This window comes from Oryctolagus cuniculus, chromosome X (genome assembly GCF_964237555.1).
Source record: "Oryctolagus cuniculus chromosome X, mOryCun1.1, whole genome shotgun sequence".
In the NCBI taxonomy this organism is placed as follows: Eukaryota; Metazoa; Chordata; class Mammalia; order Lagomorpha; family Leporidae; genus Oryctolagus; species Oryctolagus cuniculus.
The window spans coordinates 4462209-4475883 of NC_091453.1; the positions used below are offsets into that span (position 1 = coordinate 4462209).

A 13675-nucleotide genomic window follows, 5' to 3' on the forward strand; every position below is an offset into this window, starting at 1 on the left:
TGCTACCCATGTGGGAGACCCAGAAGGAGCTCTGGGCTCCTGGCTTATTTTATTATTAAAATAAGTAAAGTCGGGGCCAACACTGTGGCTTAGCAGCTAAAACCGCCACCTGCAGTACTGGCATCCCGTATGGGCACCAGTTCAAGTCTTGGCTACTCCACTTCCAATCCAGCTCTCTGCGATGGCCTGAGAAAGCAATAGAAGATGGCCTAAGTTCTTGGGGCCCAACCACCCATGTGGGAGACCTGGAAGAAACTCCAGGCTCCTGGGTTCAAATCGGCCCAGCTCCGGGTGTTGCGCCATTTGGGGAGTCATCTCTCTCCCTCTCTCTGTCTCTCTCTCTGCCTCTGTAACTCCACCTTTCAAATAAATAAATAAATCTTTTTTTAAAGTGAACTTAGTACAATTTACAGCTTTCCTACACTGTTAAATATTTAGATCTCCTAAGAATTCAGACTAGAAAGGAAATTATAAAAATGCAAGAAGAAGCTAGAAATCACAATTATAATTTAGAAGGGCTTTAGGTGTTTTGTTTTAGAAACATATTTGTTTTCTACTTGTGGACGACAAACAATTTACAAACAACTCCCTTCAACCTCATGGGAGTTGCTTCCTATGAAGACCATGTTATTTCACAATTGCAACTCAAATATGCTTACTTCAAAAGAAACCAAGATTTGGGTCATAATGACATTATTAAAGAAGCAGAAAATCTCCAGAACATTTAATACTTTAGAAGAAAGTCACACAAAAAAGAAATTTCCATTGTTTTCAGTCAATTGCTAATTAATCTAACAACACTGAGTTTTTAAAGGTCACTCAATTCTTAAACCTGGTTTCTACAGAGTGATGTCTATTATGCTACTGTTAAAAAAAAATCATAGCAGTCACTGCCACAATTTCCACAACAGATTAAATGTATTGGTATACTTAACTAGTAAAATGTTATCTACATTTCTATATAATAAAATTACTTTTACTAAGTCTCTACTAATACCAGTGAGAAATTATTGTCGTATTCCTAAAATCCACAGGAAAAAAACTGACACGTTCATTACAAACTAGAGGTGTAAATGATCAAATCTGACTGAAAATAGAATCGTTCCTTTTAAAAAATGTTTTATGGTGGAAGAAAACCAAAGGCTGACTTTCCTCTGTACCATAAAACAATTCTGAGAAGTGAATATTGGAATAACAGTGCCAACAATCTCAACAAGTAATATTAGAATAGAGAATTTTTGAGATAATAAAAATTACTGAGACATTTAATATACAAAAGCTAACAAAGCAGACAATGATTTCTTTAACCACTCTTCAACCACAATATAAAGAAACTTTTGTGGTAATTCCTACCTTTAAAAATATTCCAGAGAAGCAATTATTTACTATTAAGATGATTTAGGTTCCACTTGATAGCCTTGCTCCTTCCCAGGAATAAAACTGCCTTTCTGGAGAAAGCCAGTCAACAACAAAGCCCATGTTGCCTGAGCAAGGCTGAATGTCTAGCAAATGGGGATGGGGCTATTTGCATGTGTTGGTTTAAGAGGGGGAGGAGGGAGAGGAGGAGATTAGGGGACTGCTAAAGTAATTCGCATATTGTCTGCAGGCTGCAGAGACAGTGATCATCAGTCACCTGCTCAAACTTCCTTTACTCCTCTAGTTCGAGAAGGACTAGAGGTTACTCTGGGTCAAAGAATGTAGAAAGAAATAAGAAGACATGCAAAAATCTAACTGCCAACCTATTGCCTCTGTAGGCAAAGTTATCCCCACTGGACCACATATCCTAAAAAACCAAGACATTTTAATAGTCCCAAGAGAACTTGTTAAAATATATTACCAAAGAGAACCAAGAAAGAAAAATCTCTAGGCTCTGCTTGCAATTATTGCAGTATTTAGCTGAAATACTTTAAACAGAGAAAGGACATTTTTTTTCCAAGATACTTCTTTGCATAATAATAGCCATCTCATTTGCACAAGCAAAACATTTGTTCCAAGCTGTTCATATGAAAAATATCAGCTGTTTTAAATTTCATGGCTTTTGAGTAAATCATTTGAGTTGACAGCATTTCTACCATTTCCTTTATACTCAACAAGAAGAGTACTAAATATACTAAGTCTATCTGTACACATTTTATTTTAAACTACTTTGAAGGCAACATTCTAAAAGAATACTTAAGTGTTTATTCAGAAGCATTCTAGTGAGACTAACACACCTTGAACTTTTTTACAGTCTTAGTTATATGCACCTCTGCCATTTCTGACCCTCTGTTAACACAGGAAAAAAAATGTGCTGTGGTATGTAGTTTTACTGAACATTCACAGTTCTACAGAAACATGAAAAGCAATTGGTAAAGATATGTTTTAAAAATGAAAATTTTAAAAGTTAGAGATGTGAAGTATAAACTTCATACTCCTCTGTGCATGTCTAAACAAAGAGCACTCATGAATTCTAATTTTGTTTTTACAAAATACAAATGAGGTAGATGTAGGGAGAAGAGTTAATTCTTGTTTCTTCAATGAAAGTTAAGAAATACTTCCCAAAAGACAAACCTTGAAATGGTTAAGAATGTTACATGGGGATAGCTCTTCAAAATAAGACTTCTATTTTATAAAGTGACCAGTTACTCTTTTTAAAAGATCCAAACTTTAGATTCTAAAACCCAGACTCTTAAAACTCTAAGAAAAAACTAACCCCCCATACACCTGCACCCATATGCAAACATAAAATAAACCAGCATTCAAAGCAACTAACAGTACCCAAGATTATTATGTTTAAGAGGGTTTTTTTTAATTTAACCTTAAGAAGAAAGTTCCTATCGCACAATTTATGTCTGAATCAGCAAAAAAATATATAATATACAAGTTCTATCAAATATTCGTTATCAGAAATGTTTTACAAAGGAGTAAAGGAAATATCCTGTTAGCAATGAGTTTCATTTCTAATATAAAAGTATTTCCATGAGAGGTGGCGGGAGGGGCAATAAACTGAAAGAAGTTTTTTTTTAGATGGCAAATTTTTAATTTACATTATAGTCAAAGGCTTAAAGGATCTATTAAAGAGTTCAACCAATTAAAAGACTATCGTCCAGCAAGAAAATAGGCAAGAGTTATAGACAATAATCAAACAAAAAGAGGTCCAACTGAAGGTTTTTATTAAGAAAAATGTTACGATAGTCATTGAAAGCCTACTGTGTCCCAGGATTCTAAGAATGCTTGGCTGCACCTTCTTGATTCTCAATTTTCTCCTCCTCCCCAGTGCCCAGTAGACCAGAGGAATTTCTCCATACTCTTGAGATCCTGTAACTCTATATACTCAAAGCATCTGGAAGCTACTGCCTGCCCTCCTTCCTGGGCTGTAGGGTCACAACTGCCTGAAGAATTAGGCTACATGATGATACTTCACACCAGTGTGGGTCATACTTTATAACCAATTACGTAAGAATCTAAAGTTAAACAGAACAAATTTACTAACTTACAAGTTATATAAATTCAAATTTTAATTTATATAGAGTATTTTAAAAGTATTTAAGTACCTTTAAAAAAAAGTAGGAATGGTTTACAATGTTATTATTTTTAAAAACCTTGACTATCCTATAATATTAGAAAAATTAGTATGAGGCAAACTTTCTGCTTCTGAATTTCTTCAATTTCTCAAAACATTAAAAATACACATTATGCTGACAAATCAATTATGGAAACAAAATAGTAATGTATTTGTTTATAAACATTCTCAAAAAAGACAAGAAAGAGAAAAAAAGAAAAAATCATTTTAAATATAAGCCTTCAAAATAAGAGCAGGCCACTTGGGGAGTGAACCAGCAGATGCAAGTTCTCTCTCTGTCTCTCCTTTTCTCTGTAACTCTTTCAAATAAACAAATCTTTTTTTAATAAAAGTAGTTCCACTTCTGACTCTAAACTGCTGGACTATCTTGCCTGGCTCCCTCATCACGTATTATTTTAACAAAATGACCTATAATATATGTGCTGGAGACATGGGAAAGGCAGTATGGGAAAAATAAAAACAATAGCTTATAGGGTAGTCATAAATTTCTATCATTATTTAAAGAGAACTAAGATACAGGGACAGGGAGACAATGTTGAAAACAGAAATTCTGCAAAAAAGAAAATCTACAAAGAGCCTCATTTTCAGTTATGCGACTTAGCGTCACTCTCCAAGCGTCCAGGACACAGCAGCAGGCATGCTTTCTTCCTCTTTTTCACCAGACACCCTATACGGGTCTCGTGAGTAAGTCTAATGAACTGTGACAGCACCAATCAGAAACTAAGCTTTGAAAGACTGTAGGGTCATCACAAGAGTCAAAAAAGGAAAATCTAAATAAACAACAGGAAAAAAGGAATCTACTTACTGAATTTTCTGACAGGTAGAGTGGACAGTGAGAGAGAGACAGAGAGAAAGGTCTTCCTTTGCTGTTGGTTCACCCCGCAATGGATGCTGCGGCAAGTGCACTGCGGCCGGCGCACCACACTGATCCGAAGCCAGGAGCCAGGTGCTTCCTCCTGGTCTCCCATGTGGGTGCAGGGCCCAAGCACTTGGGCCATCCTCCACTGCTTTCCCAGGCCACAGCAGAGAGCTGGACTGGAAGAGGGGCAACCAGGACAGAATCCGGCGCCCCAACTGGGACTAGAACCCGGGGTGCCGGCGCCACAGGCAGAGGATTAGCCTAGTGAGCCACAGCCCCAGCCCTGAATTTTCTATCCAAGTATGTTCCCTAGTGGATTTTCCGACCAATGATAAGTCTCAGAATTTCACTGTTTCTAATAATATTTACATAGTTAAAATTGTTAGAATAAGTTTTAAAGTAAATTAAACTTTCTTTTTTAAAAAGAAAACCAGTAAAGCTGAAATAAAATAAGCAGTTTTTTAATGTAAACTCAAATTAAGTGGCAATTATGAATGTTTCACCACATTTTTTTAAAAGCCACTGCCTGCAGCACCAGCATCCCATATGGGTGCCAGTTCAAGTCCCAGCTGCTCCACTTCCAAACCAGCTCCCTGATAACGTGCTTAGGAAATCAGCAGAACATTACCCAAGTGCCTGGGCCCCTGAACCCACGTGGGAGATCCAGAGGAAGCTCCTGGCTCCTGGCTTTGGAATGGCCCAGCTCCAGCCACTGTGGCCATCTGGGGAGTGAACCAACAGATGCAATCTCTCTCTCTCTCTCTGTCTCTTTCTCTAACTCTGCCTTTCAAATAAATAAATCTTTTTTAAAAAGAATCTATGCAAATGAATTGTCTTCAGTCATTAATTATTTGAAATATTTTTAAAAAGATTTAGTTATTTGAAAGGTAGAGAGAGAGGGAGAGATCTTTCATCTACTGGTTCACTGCCCAAATGGCTACAACAGCTGGGGCCAAGACAAAGCCAGGAGCCAGGAGTTTCTTCCAGGTCTCCCACATGGGTGCAGGGGCCCAAGCACTTGGGCCATCTTCTGCTTCTTTCCCAAGCTATAAGCAGGGAGCTGGATCAGAAGTGGAGCAGTGCAGACTTGAACCAGCACCCATATGAGATGCCAGCATCACAAGTGGCTTAACTATGCTACAATGCCAGTCCCTTGAAAAAGTTTTTAAGCATTGTATCTCTTAAGAATTTTTGAAAAGCAATTATATAAAGGTTAAAAAACAAACATTTCTAGTATATTTAATACATATTCAAAATAAATTAAAAACAAGATAATTTTTAGTCTATGAAATTCAATTCATTTAATATTACTTGTGCCTTTAAAAAAAGATCTATTTACTTTGAAAGTCAAAGTTATAGAGAGGAAGAGGCAGAGAGAAAGAGAGAGACAGAAAGAGAGTCTTCCATCTGCTGGTTCACTCCCTAGATGGCTGCAATGGCTAAGGGCCGGGCCACGGTGAAGCCAAGAGCCAGGAGCTTCTTCTGGGTCTCCCATGTGCATTCAGGGGCCCAAGGACTTGGGCCATCTTCTGCTGCTTTCACAGGCACATTAGCAGAGAGCTGGACTGGAAGTAGAGCTGCCAGGACTCAAACCAGCACCCATATGGTATATCAGCACTGCAGGTGATGGCTTTACCCGCTACATCAAAGCACTGTACCCTATTGTGCCTTTTGAAATTAGTTAGATCTAAAGCACTTACATTATTTAATATTCAAGTAAATATATACTATTTCTGAAGGGTTAAAAAAGAGACTATAGGGACCGGCACTGTGGTGTAGTAGGTTAAGCCTCCGCCTGTGGTGTTGGCATCCCATATGGGCATTGGTTTGAGTCCTGGCTGCTCTACTTCTGATCCAGCTCTCTGTTAAGACCTGGGAAAGCAGCAGAAGATGGCCCAAGTCCTTGAGTCCCCACACCTGCATGGGAGACCTGGAAGAAGCTCCTGGCTCCTGGCTTCAGATTGGCCCAGCTCCTGCCATTGTGGCCATTTGGGGAGTAAATCAGCAGATGGGAGACAGACCTCTCTCCCCCTGCTTTTGCCTCTAAAACTCTGCCTTTCAAACAAACAAATAAATAAATATGTTTTTTTAAAAAAAGAGAAACTTAAGTAACATTAAAAAGCAAAAGATTAAGAAAAAAGTTTATAGCGTTATGACAAAAGCTTGAAAAGTACAATATGTGAAAGCACTCAAATCAGTAAGAAAACAAACACTCTAAGAGGAAAAATGTGAAAAGGTGATTAGCAGACAAATTATAAAGGAATATTAATGGCCAAGATACATGGAAATAAAAGACTGAACTTCACTAGTAATCTATAAAACAAAAATTTAAAAATTAGCAAAGAAGGTGGGCATTTGGTGAGGCAGTTAAGAAGCTATATTAAAGTACTTTGGTTCAAGTCCCAGCTCTACTCCGGATTCCAGCTTCCTGCTTAATGAGCACCGTGAGACACGAAAGGTGACAGATTAAGTACCTGGGTCCCTGCCACCTGCGTGGGAGACCCAGCTTAAGTTTTGGGATCCTGGCTTCATCGTAGCCCAGTCCCAGCTATTGTGGGCATTCAGGGAGTAAAACCAGCAGACAAGAGATCTCTCTCTCTCTCTCTCTGCCTTTCAAATAAAATGAAAATTCATAAGTTAAAATTTAAAATAACAAGATAATTCCTATATTCTCTCAATTAGCAATTACTAACAATACTTTCCTCAAAATCCCAAGGTTCTTCTGGAGACTTCTGGGAATCTTTATAAAACAGACTGTGACATGTGTGGGCTCATCTTTGTTTTCACTCTAACTGCTACAAAATTCTACCTTAATATGGTTGGGGCACCTTGTTTACAATATTCAGAAAGCAGTCATTGAAATTTAAAAAGGCAGGGCCAACACTGTGGCATAGAAAGTTAAGCCTCCACCTGCAGTGCTGGAATCCCATACAAGCACTAGTTCAAATCCTGGCTGCTCCATTTTTTTTTTTAAGATTTGTCTATTTATTTATTTGAAAGTCAGAGTTACCCAGAGAAAGAAGGAGAGGCAGAGAGAGAGAGAGATCTTCCATACACTGGTTCACTCCCCAATTGGCCGCAATGGCCGGAGCTGTGCTGATCCAAAGCCAGGAGCCAGGAGCTTCTTCTGGGTCTCCCACGTGGGTGCAGGGGCCCAAGGACTTGGGCCATCCTGTACTGCTTTCCCAGGCCATAGCAGAGAGCTGGATCAGTCCTTGGGCTCTTACCCATGTCTCAGACCTGGAAGAAGCTCCTGGCTCTTGACTTCAAGTTTGGCACAGCTCCAGCCGTTGCGGCCCATTGGGGAGTTAACCGGCAGATGTAAGACCTCTCTCTCTCTCTCTTTCTCTGTAACTCTGTCTTTCAAATAATAAAATAAATCTTTAAAAAAAAAAAAAAAGAAGAAGTGGAGCAGCCGGGACATGAACCTACAGCCATATGCAATGCTGGCACTGCAGTCAGCAGCTTTACCCGCTATGCCATAGCACCAGACCCTGGCTGCTCCACTTTTGATCCAGCTCTCTGCTAATGTGCCTGGGAAAGCAGCAGAAATGGCAAGTCTGTGGGAGATCTGGATGAAACTTCCTGGCTCCTGGCTCCTGGCTTCAGCATGGCCCAGCCCTGGCCATTGTGGCCATTTATGGAGTGAACCAGTAAATGAAAGATTCTCTCTGTCTCTCCTCTCTCTGTAACTCTGCTTTTCAAATAAATAAATAAATCTTTAAAAAAAATTAAGTGATTTTTTTAAAAAAGCAGTAATGAAAAGTGCTTAATAACTTCAAATTACTTGTATCATCTGAAATCCCTAATAACAGAATAGTTAAATACAACTTATCATTTGCATATGCATGATTTTGCCAAGACATCACAATTCAAGGAAATTTACACCTGGAAGTACAAGACAAACTTCAAAACACCACAGATGACATGAAAATATTAAATTAGTGGGGGAGGGGATATTATAGTCAGAAGAGAAATAGTTGTACTGACAGCTGAATTCTCAACAGCAATAATGAAACCAAAAAGGCCATAGAAACATATTTTCAGAATGCTGAAAGAGAACAGATATGAACCTGGAATTCTACACGTACAGAAAATGTCTTTCAAAAACAGAATTAAAGTAGTGACATATTCAGATAAATATAAGTTGAAAGATTGCCACTAACAGACCTTCACTATAGGACATTCTGAAGGATGTACCTCAGACAGAAGAAAGTTAATCCCAGATGAAAGGTTTGAGATGCTAAGAAGGAATAAAGGGCAAAGAACATGTTGTATGTGAGTAAATCTCAACAAATATTGACTATATAAACAACAATAACAATAGCTTATGGGATCACAAAAAATGTAATTAAAACATACAACAGTAATAACATGAAGTTGAGGAGGAGTATTCTAAGTTTCTTTTATTGTGCTACTGCAGAATAAAGATATTAATTTTAGACTTTGATTAAGGAAGCACATTTAAAATCTAGAGTATTAAAAGATCAGAAAATAGGAGTGGCATATATACCTTTGAAAAAAGGAAAAAATTTTTAAAAGGAATAGAGGGGTAGGCATTTTAGCTTAGCTTAATGGATTAAGACACCTCTCTCCCACAATACCAAGCTCTAACTCCTGATTCCAGCTTCCTGCTAACATAGCCCCTGGGAAGCAGTGGTGATGGTTCAAGTAATTGAGTTCTTGGCACATGCATGGGAGACCTGGATTGAGTCTCAGGCTCTAGTTTTGGCCCAGCCAGACCAACCCTAGCCATTGTGGGCATTTGGGGAAGGAACCAACAGCTGGAAGTACATACTGTATCTCTGCCTCTCAAAAAAAGAAAAGGTATAATAATGGAAAGTAAAAGAAATATTTTAGTATTTAGTATAAGTAGATCTGGGGCTGGCACTGTGGTGTAGCAGGTAAAGTCACTGTCTACCATGCTGGCATCCCATATGTGTACCAGTTCATGTCCCGCCTGTTCCACTTCTAATCTTGCTCCCTACTAATGAGTCTGGGAAAGCAGCAAAAAACAGCCAAGTTCCTGAGCCCTTGCCACCCACATGGGAGACCCAGAAGAAGCTCCTGGCTCCTGACTTCAGCCTGGCCCAGCCCTGGCCATTGTGACCATTTAGGGAGTGAACCAGCAGATGGAAGATCTCTTTCTCTCTCTCCCTCTCCCGCTCTCTTCCCCTCTCCCTCTCTCCTTCCTCCACCCTGTGTGTAATGTTCAAATAAATAAATCTTAAAAAAAAAAAAAAAAAAGACAAGGCCGGCACCACGGCTCACTAGGCTAATCCTACGCCTTGTGGCGCCGGTACACCGGGTTCTAGTCCCAGTCGGGGCACCGGATTCTGTCCCAGTTGCCCCTCTTCCAGGCCAGCTCTCTGCTGTGGCCAGGGAGTGCAGTGGAGGATGGCCCAAGTACTTGGGCTCTGCACCCCATGGGAGACCAGGAGAAGCACCTGGCTCCTACAATCGGATCAGCGCAGTGCGCCGGCCGCAGCACGCTGGTAGCGGCAGCCATTGGAGGGTGAACCAACGGCAAAGGAAGACCTTTCTCTCTGTCTCTCTCACTGTCCACTCTGCCTGTCAAAAAAAAAAAAAAAAAAAAAGACAAAAAAATCAGGTCAAATAAAAAACATAAAATAAGGTAGGTAGCATACTTAAAGCCAAATATATCTGCAACTACAATAAATATAAATAGAATAGAAATTCCAGTTAAAAGACAAGTTGGGGGCAGGCATTTGCATTTGGTGTAGTGGTTATAGGATGCCTGCATGCCATATCAGAGTGCCTGCTTTCATGTCCTAGCTCCCCTTCCAATTCTAGGTTGCTACTCATGCACACTCTGGGAAGCAGCAGATGATGGCTCAAGTACATGAGTCCCTGTCCCCACATGGGAGATCCAGATTGAGTTCAAGGCTCCTGGCTTTGGCCTGGCCCAGCACTGGCTGTTGCAGGCACTTGGGAGTGAATCAGCTGTTAGAAAATCTCTCTGCCTCTGTGCTTTTCAAATAAAATTGGGATTGAAGGGAGAAGCACAAGATGCTGACTAGACAATAAGAAATGCACCTAAAAAATAAGGACAGATGGCAATAATATTTGTGTCATTTGCCAAGTTGGGGGGCTTTTCCCTTCCTGCACACTTCTGTTATACTTTGACTATTTTGTTGTTACCACTACAGGCATTTGGAAATAATCCCATCCAAAGAATTGAGGGGCAACCACTTTTATCACTTAAAACATAGGCACTAAGTTTTCTTTTTTAAGTTTTCTGTAGCTTAGAAATGTGCCAGTGTGTTCAAACCATTCTACACTTCACCAGATTTAGTACCTACTAAAAATTCCAACTAGTCATTTTTTCCCTATGTAACAGTCATTTTTAATTAAAGGACTATATGTGTTCTTTTGTTATTTCAACCCTTGGATAATATGATAAGAATGGTAAGCTCTGATCATTATCAGACTGAATGATTCCTGATTTCCAGTGAGTGATCTAGTCCTATGCATTATACAGGTATAACATCTGTGAGTGTAAACAACTGGAACTGCACACTGATTAACATGACAGTTTTTTTGTTGTTGTTCTTCATCTGTACTGTATGATACACAGTATGTGGGTACAAATACCTACAAGTATACACAAATATGTATATGTATTCCACTATTATAATCTGAAAGAAAGAAAAAAAGTAAGGATAAATGTTGAACATTAGAGAAATAAAGAGATCATCCAAATACAATCTAATATATCTAGATTAATATTAGATAGACTTTAACATAAATAAGGTTACCACAGATAAAAGAAAGTTACTGTAAAAGGTTCAATTGTCCAGGAAGTTATAACAATTCAAAAGTGGTACACAACTGATAATATAGACACAAAAAAATAAAAGCATGAGCAAATTTTGAAAGAACTACAAGGAAAAACAGATAATTATAATGGTACCTATAGGAGAAAAACAATTCAACTAATAGCAACTTTCTCATTAGAAACCATGGAAGCCATAAAGAAGCTGCGCAACATTTTTCAAATGCTGGAAGAAAAGAGATGTCAACCTAGAATTCTATATCCAGCAACTAATCTTCAAGAATGAAGGGAAAATATTCCTCTGCCAAAGTAATATATTTTACTCATGTCCAGAGTTCCTCTTTAATATCAAATAAGAATGTATTAGAAGAAAGAAATTAGAATGTAATCAATTTTTATATGTGTTCTCTTTGATGTGGGTTTTTAAATATATTTCTTTTAGGCCAAAAAAAAAGAGAGAAAAAATAAAGACATTTCTCAACAAGAAAAACTTAAAATAATTTGTCCCTACCATACCATAAAAGAGAGAAAATGATAAAAGAAGGAATCTTGAAAATCAGGAGGGAAGTACAACTCAAAGGGCAAAAATATAAGTAAATAATAGAGATATTCCTTCTCCTCTAGGGTTTTCTAAATTATATTTGATGGTTGTGGGAAAAATTGTAACAGTGTTTAATGAATTTTTCAGTGAACACAGAGGAAATACTGAAGAAATTTTCATTATAAATAGTGGAAGGTAAAGGGATGTAAAGCAAGGTAAGAGTTCTAAATTTTACTTGAATTGGGAAAATGTCAAATTTGGTTAAGCACAGAAGAGGCGGATCTAAAGAACTGGACTTTGGAAATTTATATTTATTAAATAAAAGTTGAAAAAAAAAGAATTGAGGCTGGCGCCACGGCTCACTAGGCTAATCCTCCACCTTGCGGCGCCGGCACACCGGGTTCTAGTCCCGGTTGGGGCGCCGGATTCTGTCCCGGTTGCCCCTCTTCCAGGCCAGCTCTCTGCTGTGGCCAGGGAGTGCAGTGGAGGATGGCCCAAGTGCTTGGGCCCTGCACCCCATGGGAGACCAGGAGAAGCACCTGGCTCCTGCCTTTGGATCAGCGCGGTGCGCCGGCCACGGCGGCCATTGGAGGATGAACCAATGGCAAAGGAAGACCTTTCTCTCTGTCTCTCTCACTGTCCACTCTGCCTGTCCAAAAAAAAAAAAACTGAAAAGCCACATTTTTAAAAAACATATTATAGTTCCTACTCCTTGACTCTCTAAATCTGGCTTTTTTAAAATTTATTATTATTATTAATTTATTATCAGAGGTAGAGTTACAGATGGAGAGAGGGAGAGACAAATAGAAAGGTCTTCCATCCACTGGTTCACTCCCTAAATGGCAGCAACAGCTGGAGCTAGGACCATCCGAAGCCAGGAATCGGGAGCTTCTTTGGGTCTCCCACATGGGTGCAGGGGCCCAAGGACTTGGGCCGTCTTCTACTGCTTTCCCAGGCCATAGCAGAGAGCTGGATTGGAAGAGGGTCAGTCAGGACACGAACCAGTACCCAAATGGGATGCTGGTGCTGCAGGCAGAGGCTTAGCCTACTAGGCCATAGTGCCAGCCCCTAAATCTGGCTGTTTTAAACCAGTCCAGTAACCATACACTTACTAATGAGCTCTCCTCTTCCTTGACTTTCATGGTGCATTTTATAATGCTGAATATGTTCTCCTTCAAATCCTTACTGTTGCTGAAGGAACCAACCTAATAACTCTCCTACATATATGTATACAAGGATACTTCAAAAAGTTCACAGAAAAATAGAATTCAAAGTATGAATCTGGGGCCAGAGCTGTGATGTAGCGGGTAAAGCTGCCACCTGCAATGCTGTCATCCCATATGGGTGCCGGTGCGAGTCCTGGTTGCTCTACTTCCAATCCAGCTCTCTGCTATGGCCTGGGAAAGCAGTAGAAGATGAAAGTCCTTGGGCCCCTGCACCCACATGAAAGACCTGGAAGAAGCTCCTGGCTCCTGGCTTTGGATCAGCGCAGCTGCGACCATTGCGGCTAATTGGGGAGTGAACCAGTGGATGGAAGACCTCTCTCTCTCTGCCTCTCCTTCTGTCTCTCTCTGTGTAACTCTGTTCCCCGTGTGGGGCAGGCACCAGGGGATGAGTGTGTTGGACTATCTGGCCACGGAGTCGCATGCCTTGCCCGCTGCAAGAGAGGGGCGCATGCCAGCGCTATGGCTCACTAGGCTAATCTTCCACCTGTGGCACCAGCACCCCGGATTCCTGTCACGGTTGGGGCTCCAGTTCTGTCCCGGTTGCTCCTCTTCCAGTCCAGCTCTCTGCTGTGGCTCAGGAGTGCAGTGGAGGATGGTCCAGGTCCTTGGGCCCTGCACCCGCATGGGAGACCAGGAGAAAGCACCCGGTTCCTGGCTTCAGATTGGCGCAGTGTGCCAGCGCGCTGTAGCG

General features: G+C 40.1%; 1 protein-coding gene across 12 annotated transcripts in view; it reads right to left on the bottom strand.

Annotated features, from left to right (window-relative positions):
• Positions 1-13675, bottom strand: part of SCML2 (Scm polycomb group protein like 2) — an 80649-nt gene that overhangs the window by 35179 nt on the left and 31795 nt on the right. The gene's annotated exons all lie outside the window — the stretch shown is intronic.